Raw genomic sequence first — 12,976 nt, forward strand, 5'->3', positions numbered from 1 at the left:
GTTCGAGTGACTCTGATTTTTTAATACAGAGTAACGAGCTAACGTAATCATTCAGAGATCAGGGTTATCCCCGGGAGGTCCTGGATAAAGCCTTTTCCAAAACTCTTGCAAGAGATAGAGAAGTCCTCCTGTTGATGAGGTATCCTGATGCTCCCCCCTTGACAGCGCCAACCAACCATGAACCAGTTTTCATCTCAAAATGTAATAATGCCTCAAACTCAATTAGGAAAATAATCAAGAAGAACTTTCCAACATTAAAAATGGACAGAATCCTTGCAGATTCCCTAGAAAAAGAAGCTAAAATTATCTTTAAGAAAATGAAGAATCTTCAAAATTGTCTATCTCCTAGTCATTTTTCTGCATCCAATGAGCAGGGGCCTTTAAGTTCCAACACAAGTGTCCTGAGAACGGGTTGTTATAGATGCAACAGGTCAAAATGTATTACCTGTAGATATGTCAAGGAGACTCAACAATTTTCAACATTTAGAACCAAGGAATCCTTTGACATAGTGGGCAATATAAATTGCCAAACCACATTTGTTGTTTATGTAATTTCTTGTAACTGTGAGAGTCAATATGTGGGTAGGACCACCCGCCCACTCAACACCAGGTTCTTAGAACACAGAAGATTAATTCTTAAGAAATCAACAAACCATAGTGCACTGAGGCATGTTAACACATTGCATGAAGGTGACTGTGGGGTTCTATCTATACAAGGAGTGGAACATAGAAACCAGACTTTTCGAGGTGGGGATAGATATAACCATCTTTGTAATAGGGATGCCTATTGGATCTGTATTTTAGATACCCTGTTCCCTTTAGGTCTCAAAAAATATTGAGCTAAATAATGTTTAAACTAGCCCCCCTCCTTTAGTGGTTTATAACTTGTGGCTCCTCTTTCCCCTTATCTATTTTTGGTTCTACGTTCTACCTTTTTGAAGCATATACAATCGTGTGACTTATACATGGCGGAGACAAGTCTATACAGTAATATATATGAGACAAAGGTTTTTTGAGCATCTATAAGATGTGTAAGACGTGCATCTGGTATCCGCCATTAGTGCAGTGGGATTTAGACAACTGATGGAGGTAGTGTGTCCCCGGTACCAAATCCCATCTAGATTCCACTTCACTAGGAAAGCGATTCGTGGACTGTACAGGGACATTAAAAAAAGTGTCCTCAGTGTCCTGAAAAATGCGGTTGTACCCAGTGTCCACTTAACCACGGACATGTGGACAAGTGGGGCAGGGCAAACTAAGGACTACATGACTGTGACAGCCCACTGGGTAGATGTATTGCTTACCACAGAAACAACAGCAACGGCACCAGTAGCAGCATCTCACAAATGCCAGCTCGTTCCTGGGCAGGCTACGCTGTGTATCACCGGTTTCCGTAAGAGGCACACTGCTGACAACCTCTTATGGAAACTGATGGACATCATCGCACAATGGCTTACCCCACTTAGACTCTTCTGGAGATTTGTGATATCGGACAATGCCACCAATATTGTGCGTGCATTATATCTGGGCAATTTCCAGCACGTCCCATGTTTTGCACATACAATTAATTTGGTGGCAAGGATTTTTTTTTTAAATGACAGGGGCGTGCAGGAGATGCTGTCAGTGGCCTGAAAAATTGCGGGCCACTTTCGACATTCAGCAACTGCCTGCCAAAGACTGGAGCACTAGCAAACACTCCTGGACCTGCCCTGCCATCACCTGAAGCAAGAGGTGGTAACGAGGTGGAATTCAACACTCTATATGCTTCAGAGGATGGAGGAGCAGCAAAATGCCATGCAAGCCTATAAATCCACCTATGATATAGGCAGAGGAGGGGGAATGCACCTGACTCAAGCACAGTGGAGCATGATTTCCATGTTGTGCAAGGATCTCCAACTCTTCGAACTTGCCACACGTGAAGTCGGCTCAGATGCTGCCAGCTTCAGTCAGGTCATTCGCCTCATCAGGCTTTTGCAGAAGCAGCAGGAGAAATTGAAGGAGGAGCTAAGACAAAGTGACTCCACTAATTATGAGGGACTTGTGGATGGAGCCCTTCATTGACTTTTCCAGGATTCAAGGGTGGTCAATCTGTTGAAATCAGAGCACTACATTTTGGCCACTGTGCTCGATCCTAGATTTAAAGCCTATGTTGCATCTCTCTTTCCGGCAGACACAAGTCTGCAGAGATGCAAAGACCTGCTGGTGAGAAAATGGTCAACTCAAGTGGAATGTGACCTGTCAACAGCTCCTCATTAATTTTCTCTGGCAACTGGGCTGCGAGGGAAAAGATAAAATGTACTAGCCCACCGGCTGGTGGTGATACAGGGCATACAGGAGCAAGTGTTGACATCTGGGCTGGACTGAAGGACCTGCCAACAATTACTGACATACAGAACAAAACCAAAACAAAGAAGTATTGGAAAGTAGACTCTTTTTTGGGAGCACTCAAATTCAGAGGGTGGCAATGTGATTTATCAATACTGGTAAAATCATTTTTATTATGTTATTCATTCAAAAAATGTTTTTGGAGTATCTGCGTGAAAAGTTGTGAGCTTTGCAAAAATATGGAATGCATTACACGTAGTACGTGATATCCATATCACAATATATCAATTGCCGGAGATAAATGGCTTTAGTTACAGAGTTCATGAGCCAGTACACATTCAGACTCATGTGATATATGACCATCATTTGTTCAGCGAGTATCCATCATGGATTACAATCAATGCTGAGAATTAAATCATAGGTCATATGAAATTAGGTACCCAGTAGTATATATATATATGTATATTGGTGAGTGATACTGTGTAGGGGAGTCAATTTCTTGCAGTACCTGGGTGTTCAGAGGTGGTCTCCCATCCTAGTACTAACCCGGCCTTTCACTGCTTAGCTTCCAAGGTCAAAAGAGATTGGGCATCTCCAGTGATGTATGACCGCAAATATTGTACTCTCCCTCTCGGATCACCAAATACGTGCAGTCACTTGGTATTGCCCAATATTTGGGGTATGGATGGTACTATAGGGGAGTCAATTTCTTGCATTACCTGGGTGTTCAAAGGTGGTCACCCATCCTTTTACTAGCCCGGCCTTCCACTGCTTAGCTTCCAAGGTCGGAAGAGATTGCGCATTTCCAGTGAGGTATGACCGCAAATATTGTACTCACCCTCCTAAATCATCCAATTTTTAAATTGTGTTTGCCAAAAATAACAATTTATATATACATAAGGTACAATAAAGGATTAAGTATGATAATGTGTAGCCACCTGGCTTAATCACCTCATAACATATCAGCCACAAAAAAACAATATACTCATGAGTGAAGGCCTGTTGTGTGGGTAGAATTCCAAAACTCCACACAATGTCCACAATTAGGACTTGCCTTTCGCTCTTGAAAATACCCGAAGAGCACCAGAACGGTCGAACAACAATCAGTAAATCTGTAAGTGCAGAATAAAATTATGCTGCACAAAATTACATTTGCTAAGTCGTCAATTTCTGGTACACCCTAAAGCACTAACCCAGACAATAAATTGGAAGTACCTGATGTTTTGTAGTCTCTAATGAGTACCTGCATATATTATAAGAGAGCAGGCTCTAAATGGTACTTGTAGATAACTTGCACATATGTTGAATTGCTTGAGCCAATTAACTTCAAAATTCTGAGCATATGCTGAGATCCTCCATTGTTAAATTGCATCAAAATTGACACCTTCAGTGTTTCCTATAAAGTTATTGTCAGCTTGCTGTAAATGTTTGTAGCCACATGCATTTGCTGAAATTAGCCAGTATTGAAATTACAAAGGAAAATGATATCCACTGGGAATGTTGTTTGTAGCAAATGAGGACAGTCCCAGTTTGTATACCTTGATCACTGAGGAAAAAATCCTTATGGTATTTAAATATGGACAGTTTATCCTGTGTTGCTCTTTATCATTCACTTATGTGGCTGCTGTGGTACAAAGACAAGAAGGAAGAAAGAAAAGGAGAAGAATAGAGAAGAAAAAAACTTTTGGGCTGACAGGCTGATTGTTTGTATGTGTAGATCGCAATGAGGGAGTGCAGGGTATACGATACCAGCTCCGGTTGTTTTGGGATCCGCCCGCTGCCGTGCCCGTGCTCCAGAGGCTTTGGTGGCTACTGCGGCGTGTGGTCAAGGTTTCCCCATTCAAATGACGGAGCTTGCGGCTGTTGCCTTGTGACCGTCCTCGGGATTCCGGCTGGTGCGGTCACGTGTGCGCATCACGTGATCGCAACTTCCTCCTGACGTACGTTTTGCATAAACTGCTTGGTCACAGGACGTGTGGTGTCAGCTGGGAGTTGCAGTTTTTAAAACAAGAATGCTGATGATTGATTAACCTGATGATTGTATAACACTGGGTCAAATTTATTTAGATCATTGAATCGCAGGTTAAGGATAATAAATGAATGATTCTGTAGCATAACACTTAAGAAAATGTGGATAATATATAAATCCATATGATAATTATTATGCAGGAGATGATATACTTCCATAATTGCTTGACTATTCATTGATAATTAGATTTATAAATCTAATTATCAATGAATAGTCAAGCAATTATGGAAGTATATCATCTCCTGCATAATAATTATCATATGGATTTATATATTATCCACATTTTCTTAAGTGTTATGCTACAGAATCATTCATTTATTATCCTTAACCTGCGATTCAATGATCTAAATAAATTTGACCCAGTGTTATACAATCATCAGGTTAATCAATCATCAGCATTCTTGTTTTAAAAACTGCAACTCCCAGCTGACACCACACGTCCTGTGACCAAGCAGTTTATGCGAAACGTACGTCAGGAGGAAGTTGCGATCACGTGATGCGCACACGTGACCGCACCAGCCGGAATCCCGAGGACGGTCACCAGGCAACAGCCGCAAGCTCCGTCATTTGAATGGGGAAACCTTGACCACACGCCGCAGTAGCCACCGAAGCCTCTGGAGCACGGGCACGGCAGCGGGCGGATCCCAAAACAACCGGAGCTGGTATCGTATACCCTGCACTCCCTCATTGCGATCTACACATACAAACAATCAGCCTGTCAGCCCAAAAGTTTTTTTCTTCTCTATTCTTCTCCTTTTCTTTCTTCCTTCTTGTCTTTGTACCACAGCAGCCACATAAGTGAATGATAAAGAGCAACACAGGATAAACTGTCCATATTTAAATACCATAAGGATTTTTTCCTCAGTGATCAAGGTATACAAACTGGGACTATCCTCATTTGCTACAAACAACATTCCCAGTGGATATCATTTTCCTTTGTAATTTCAATACTGGCTAATTTCAGCAAATGCATGTGGCTACAAACATTTACAGCAAGCTGACAATAACTTTATAGGAAACACTGAAGGTGTCAATTTTGATGCAATTTAACAATGGAGGATCTCAGCATATGCTCAGAATTTTGAAGTTAATTGGCTCAAGCAATTCAACATATGTGCAAGTTATCTACAAGTACCATTTAGAGCCTGCTCTCTTATAATATATGCAGGTACTCATTAGAGACTACAAAACATCAGGTACTTCCAATTTATTGTCTGGGTTAGTGCTTTAGGGTGTACCAGAAATTGACGACTTAGCAAATGTAATTTTGTGCAGCATAATTTTATTCTGCTCTTACAAATTTACTGATTGTTGTTCGACCGTTCTGGTGCTCTTCGGGTATTTTCAAGAGCGAAAGGCAAGTCCTAATTGTGGACATTGTGTGGAGTTTTGGAATTCTACCCACACAACAGGCCTTCACTCATGAGTATATTGTTTTTTTGTGGCTGATATGTTATGAGGTGATTAAGCCAGGTGGCTACACATTATCATACTTAATCCTTTATTGTACCTTATGTATATATAAATTGTTATTTCTGGCAAACACAATTTAAAAATTGGATGATTTAGGAGGGTGAGTACAATATTTGCGGTCATACCTCACTGGAAATGCCCAATCTCTTCCGACCTTGGAAGCTAAGCAGTGGAAGGCCGGGCTAGTAAAAGGATGGGTGACCACCTTTGAACACCCAGGTACTGCAAGAAATTGACTCCCCTATAGTACCATCCATACCCCAAATATTGGGCAATACCAAGTGACTGCACGTATTTGGTGATCCGAGAGGGAGAGTACAATATTTGCGGTCATACATCACTGGAGATGCCCAATCTCTTTTGACCTTGGAAGCTAAGCAGTGAAAGGCCGGGTTAGTACTAGGATGGGAGACCACCTCTGAACACCCAGGTACAGCAAGAAATTGACTCCCCTACACAGTATCACTCACCAATATACATATATATATATACTACTGGGTACCTAATTTCATATGACCTATGATTTAATTCTCAGCATTGATTGTAATCCATGATGGATACTCGCTGAACAAATGATGGTCATATATCACATGAGTCTGAATGTGTACTGGCTCATGAACTCTGTAACCAAAGCCATTTATCTCCGGCAATTGATATATTGTGATATGGATATCACGTACTACGTGTAATGCATTTCATATTTTCGCAAAGCTCACAACTTTTCACGCAGATACTCCAAAAACAGTTTTTGAATGAATAACATAATAAAAATGATTTTACCAGTATTGATAAATCACATTGCCACCTTCTGAATTTGAGTGCTCCCAAAAAAGAGTCTACTTTCCAATACTTCTTTGTTTTGGTTTTGTTCTGTCTGTTTTAAATTGACTCTTGGGAGCACCACTGAAAGCAACAAACAATTGGGACCAGGATTAACTATCCATACCCCTAGTTGCTGTATCTAGAAGTAATTCGGAATAATTCAGTTTATTCAGAGGCTATTGATTATTATAATTAAAGACCTGTGCGGTTCCCAAAACATTCTCTTTTCTCCATTAACAATTACTGACATGCCTACTGTCACTGCATATGATGCTGTCACCACTGAAAGAATGGTGGAGGATTATATCGCTGACAGCATCCAAGTAGGCATGTCAGACAGTCCATATGTATACTGGCCGGATGAAGAGTCAATTTGGAGGCCCTTGCACAAACAGGCTTTATTTTACTTAAGTTGCCCCCCCCCCACCTCCAGTGTGTACTCCGAAAGAGTGTTTAGTGCAGCCAGTAAACTTGTCAGCGATCGGCGTAGGAGGTTACTTCCACAAAATGTGGAGAAGATGATGTTTAATGAATTATAAATTCCTCCAGGAAGACCTTTACCTGCAATTGCCTCCAAAAAGTACACAGGGACCTGTGATGGTGGATTCCAGTGGGGACGAATTAATAATCTGTGAGGAGGAGGATGTATGCAGTGAAAGGGGTGAGGAATCGGAGGATGAGGATGACATATTGCCTCTGTAGAGCCAGTTTGTGCAAGGAGAGATTAATTGCTTCTTTTTTGGTTGGGGGATTAATTGCTTCTTTTTTTGTGGGGGCCCAAACATACCATTCATTTCAGCCACAGTCGTGTGGCAGACCCTGTCACTGAAATTATTGATTTGTTAAAGCGTGCATGTCCTGTTTATACAATATAAGGGTGGGTGGGAGGGCCCAAGGACCATTTTCATCTTGCACCTCTTTTTTTTCTTTGCATTATGTGCTCTTTAGGGCCTAGTTTTTAAAACTGCCATCCTGTCTGCCACTGCAGTGCCACTCCTAGATGGGACAGGTGATTCTGCCGCCAACTTGTGTCGCTTAGCTTAGTCATCCAGTGACCTCGGTGCAGCTCTTTTTTTCTTTGCATTATGTGATGTGTGGGGCCTAGTTTTTAAAACTGCCATCCTGTCTGCCACTGCAGTGCCACTGCTAGGTGGGCCAGGTGTTTGTGCTGCCCACTTGTGTCGCTTAGCTTAGTCATTCAGCAACCTCGGTGCAACCTTTTGGCCTAAAAACAATACTGTGAGGTGTTCAGTGTTCAGAATAGACTAGAAATGAATGAAAATGAATGTTATTGAGGTCAATAATATCGTAGGATCAAAATTACCCCCAAATTCTGTGCTTTTAGCTGGTTTTTTTTTTTTTTTAAATCATCTAGATCCAAAACCAAAACACGAAAGGGTGGTTTTGGCAAAACCAATCCAGATACAAAACACGAGTGGGGATCCAGATACAAAACCAAAAACACAAAACCAGAAAAGTGTCCACAACACATCTCTAATACTGTTTGACTTTTTTCTTATAGCAGTAGTGGTTGATCTATCAATGGACAGACTTAAGACCCGTACACACTGGGCGACACACTGAACGATATGAATGACAACAATCTTTTTTAAAAGATATATCGTTCATATTGTCCAGAGTGTATGGATAAACAATTAATGATGCGCGCACCCGCGGGTCGTTCTCATTCATCCATGATCTACCGAACATGCAGCTCAATGTTAACTATTTCTTTGAGCTGCATGTTCGGGGAGTGAAGGGGATGACGTCACTGAATGATATCGTACATCGATAGCATTCAGTATGTATGCACTGGTGATCTAACATAATTAGCAATCAGTGATATAGCACTGATTGTTAACTAGCTGAGGTCGCCAAGTGTGTACCTGGCTTTAGTTTCAGCACATTGTTTCATGGTACAACCGAATTGCTATACAAGCTACAGTACTAACAATCAGAAGTTTGATGTAGATTTTTGATTGCTAAGGAATTATTTTTATGTGTCTCTTCAGAAATATTGACTTTTCAATAGAGATGAGCGGGTTCGGTTCTCTGAGAAGTGAGCCATACCGAACATCGCTATCCAAGTCCGGATCCGAGTCAGGCTCGGGTTTAGCAGAATGAGGCAAAAAGTCATCATCTTGCTGTCGGATTCTCGCGGGATTTGGATTCCATATAAGGAGCCGCATGTCCCCGCCATTTTCACTCTGGCATTGGAAAGTGTAGAGAGAGGATGTGTCTCCGTTCTCTCTGTGTCTGTGTCTTGTGCTGCATTTGTCCAGCCACAGTGGTTGTGTCCTCTTGCTGCCATATGTCCAGTGTTGCTGTATAAGTCCGGTCCAGTGGTGCTGTGTTGTGCTGCATCAGTTTAGTGGTGGTGTATTGTGCTGCATCAGTCCAGTGGTAGTGTCCTGTGCATTAGCCATCAGTCATTCAAGTGACCAGGCAGTCACAGTGGTATACTCTGCTGCCATATGTCCAGTGCTCCTGTGCCGCATATTGTGTTATATAACTCCAGAAATATAATGGAAAACAAAAATTTGAAGGATAGAATAGGGAAAGATCAAGAACCACTTCCTCCTAGTGCTGAAGCAGCTGCCACTAGTCATGACATAGACAATGAAATGCCATCAACGTCGTCTGCCAAGGCCGATGCCCAATGTGAAAGTAGAGGGCATGTAAAATCCAAAAAGCCAAAGTTCAGTAAAAAGACCCCAAAAAATAAATGTAAATGATCTGAGAAGAAAAGTAAACTTGCCAATATGCCATTTACGACACGGAGTAATACTATGCGAGGAGGGGAATGTACACACTGAAAGAGGTGAGGAATCGGAGGATGAGGATGAGGACAACATGGCTGTCTAGAGCCAGTTTGTGCAAGGAGAGATTGATTGCTTCTTTTTTGGTGGGGGCCCAAACAAACCACTCATTTCAGCCACAGCCGTGTGGCAGACCCTGTCGCAGAAATGATTGGTTTGTTAAAGTTTGCATGTCCTGTTTATACAATATAAGGGTGGGTGGGAGGGTCCAAGGACAGTTCCATCTTGCACCTCTTTTTCTTCTTATCATCATGTGCTGTTTGGGGACTATTTTTTTTAAAGTGTTATCCTGTCTGACACTTCCATATATGTCCAGTGGTACTGCCATTTAATTCCAGTGATTTTGACGTAAAATTCCAGTGATTTGGATGTTTAATTCCAGTGATTTGGATGTTTAATTCCAATGATTTTGACGTTTAATTCCAGTGATTTTGACGTTTAATTCCAGTGATATTGCCATTTAATTCCAGTGATTTTGCTGTTTAATTCCATTGATTTGGCCGTATAATTCCAGTGATTTTGATGTATAATTCCAGTGATTTTGCAGTATAATTCCAGTGATTTGAACGTATAATTCCAGTGATTTTGCCGTATAATTCCAGTGATTTGGACGTATTTTTCCAGTGATTTTGACGAATAATTTTAGTGATTTTGCAGTATAATTCCGGTGATTTTACAGTATAATTCCAGTGATTTTGACGTATAATTTCAGTGATTTTGCAGTATAATTCCAGTGATTTGGACGTATTTTTCCAGGGATTTTGCCGTATAATTTCAGTGATTTTGCAGTATAATTCCAGTGATTTTGCAGTATAATTTCAGTGATTTTGCAGTATAATTCCAGTAATTTGGATGTAAAATTCAAGTGATTTGGACGTATAATTCCAATGCTTTCACAGTATAATTCCAGTGATTTTGCAGTATAATTCCATTTATTTGGATGTATTATTCCAGTGAGTTGGACGTATAATTCCAGTGATTTGGACGTATAATTCCAGTGATTTTGCAGTATAATGCCAGTGATTTGGATGTAAAATTCCAGTGATTTTGCCATGTAATTTCAGTGATTTGGACATATAGTTTCAGTGATTTGGACGTATAATTCCAGTGGGAATTGTTTGTGGTGCTTGGCTTAGTCATACAGCTACCTCATTGCACCTCTTTGACATCTTTGCATGAGGTGCTGTTTGGGGCCTAGTTTTTGAAAAGTGCCATCCTGTCTGACACTGCCATATGAGTCCAGGGATACTGCTGTATTAGTCCTGGGGTACTGCAGTATAAATCCACCAATTGCAGACTTTTTGAAAAATGACAGGGGCGTGCAGGATACTATGCGAGGAGGGGAATGTACACACTGAAAGAGGTGAGGAATCGGAGGATGAGGATGAGGACAACATGGCTGTCTAGAGCCAGTTTGTGCAAGGAGAGATTGATTGCTTCTTTTTTGGTGGGGGCCCAAACAAACCACTCATTTCAGCCACAGCCGTGTGGCAGACCCTGTCGCAGAAATGATTGGTTTGTTAAAGTTTGCATGTCCTGTTTATACAATATAAGGGTGGGTGGGAGGGTCCAAGGACAGTTCCATCTTGCACCTCTTTTTCTTCTTATCATCATGTGCTGTTTGGGGACTATTTTTTTTTAAAGTGTTATCCTGTCTGACACTTCCATATATGTCCAGTGGTACTGCCATTTAATTCCAGTGATTTTGACGTAAAATTCCAGTGATTTGGATGTTTAATTCCAGTGATTTGGATGTTTAATTCCAATGATTTTGACGTTTAATTCCAGTGATTTTGACGTTTAATTCCAGTGATATTGCCATTTAATTCCAGTGATTTTGCTGTTTAATTCCATTGATTTGGCTGTATAATTACAGTGATTTTGATGTATAATTCCAGTGATTTTGCAGTATAATTCCAGTGATTTGAACGTATAATTCCAGTGATTTTGCCGTATAATTCCAGTGATTTGGACGTATTTTTCCAGTGATTTTGACGAATAATTTTAGTGATTTTGCAGTATAATTCCGGTGATTTTACAGTATAATTCCAGTGATTTTGACGTATAATTTCAGTGATTTTGCAGTATAATTCCGGTGATTTTGCAGTATAATTCCAGTGATTTGGACGTATTTTTCCAGGGATTTTGCCGTATAATTTCAGTGATTTTGCAGTATAATTCCAGTGATTTTGCAGTATAATTTCAGTGATTTTGCAGTATAATTCCAGTGATTTGGATGTAAAATTCAAGTGATTTGGACGTATAATTCCAATGCTTTCACAGTATAATTCCAGTGATTTTGCAGTATAATTCCATTTATTTGGATGTATTATTCCAGTGAGTTGGACGTATAATTCCAGTGATTTGGACGTATAATTCCAGTGATTTTGCAGTATAATGCCAGTGATTTGGATGTAAAATTCCAGTGATTTTGCCATGTAATTTCAGTGATTTGGACGTATAGTTTCAGTGATTTGGACGTATAATTCCAGTGGGAATTGTTTGTGGTGCTTGGCTTAGTCATACAGCTACCTCATTGCACCTCTTTGACATCTTTGCATGAGGTGCTGTTTGGGGCCTAGTTTTTGAAAAGTGCCATCCTGTCTGACACTGCCATATGAGTCCAGGGATACTGCTGTATTAGTCCTGGGGTACTGCAGTATAAATCCACCAATTGCAGACTTTTTGAAAAATGACAGGGGCGTGCAGGAGATGCTGTCAGTGGACCGAACAATTGCATCCCACTTTTGACATTCAGCCACTGTGTGACACTACTAGATGGGCCAAGTGGTTGTTTCGCTTAGCTTAGTCATACAGCAACCTCAGTGCACTTCTTTTTCTTCTTTGCATCCTGTGCTGTTTGGGGCCTTTTTTTGGGATATCTGCCCTCCTGTCTGCCACTGCAGTGCCACTCATAGATGGAACAATTGTTTGTGTCGCTTGGCTTAGTCATACAGCAACCTCATTGCACCTCTTCTACATCTTTGCATGAGGTGCTGTTTGGGGCCTAGCTTTTGAAAAGTGCCATCCTGTCTGACACTGCAGTGCCACTCCTAGATGGGCCAGGTGTTTGTGCTGCACACTTGTGTCGTTTGGCTTAGTCATACAGCTGCCTCGGTGCACCTCTTTTTCTTCTTTGCATCATGTGCTGTTTGGGGCCTTTTTTTACATCTGCTCTCCTATCTGACACTGCAGTGCCACTCCTAGATGGGCCAGGTGTTTGTGCCGCACACTTGTGTCATTTAGCTTAGTCATACAGCCACCTTGGTGCAACCTTTTGACCCAAAAACAACATTGTGAGGTGTGAGGTGTTCAGAACAGACTGGAAATTAGTGAAAATTAATGTTATTGAGGTTAATAATACTGTAGGATGAAAATTACCCCCACATTTTGTGATTTAGCCTTTTATATATTTTTTTCAAAAATCATCCAGCTCCAAAACCAAAACACGATAGGGTGGTATTGGGAAAACAAGATTTACAGTGTATTCAAAGGCTAGCTTGGGATA

At 41.0% G+C, this 12,976-nt stretch overlaps 4 pseudogenes; 2 read left to right on the forward strand and 2 right to left on the reverse strand.

Moving 5' to 3' along the window:
* Window positions 1–2,821: 2,821 nt before the first annotated feature.
* On the reverse strand, window positions 2,822–2,941 carry LOC134939235 (5S ribosomal RNA; annotated as a pseudogene).
* A 91-nt stretch (window positions 2,942–3,032) lies between these two features.
* LOC134949240 (5S ribosomal RNA) lies at window positions 3,033–3,152 on the reverse strand (annotated as a pseudogene).
* Window positions 3,153–5,938: 2,786 nt separating this feature from the next.
* LOC134937651 (5S ribosomal RNA) lies at window positions 5,939–6,058 on the forward strand (annotated as a pseudogene).
* A 91-nt stretch (window positions 6,059–6,149) lies between these two features.
* On the forward strand, window positions 6,150–6,269 carry LOC134945743 (5S ribosomal RNA; annotated as a pseudogene).
* Window positions 6,270–12,976: the final 6,707 nt, after the last annotated feature.

Source organism: Pseudophryne corroboree, chromosome 1 (genome assembly GCF_028390025.1).
Source record: "Pseudophryne corroboree isolate aPseCor3 chromosome 1, aPseCor3.hap2, whole genome shotgun sequence".
Lineage (NCBI taxonomy): Eukaryota > Metazoa > Chordata > Amphibia > Anura > Myobatrachidae > Pseudophryne > Pseudophryne corroboree.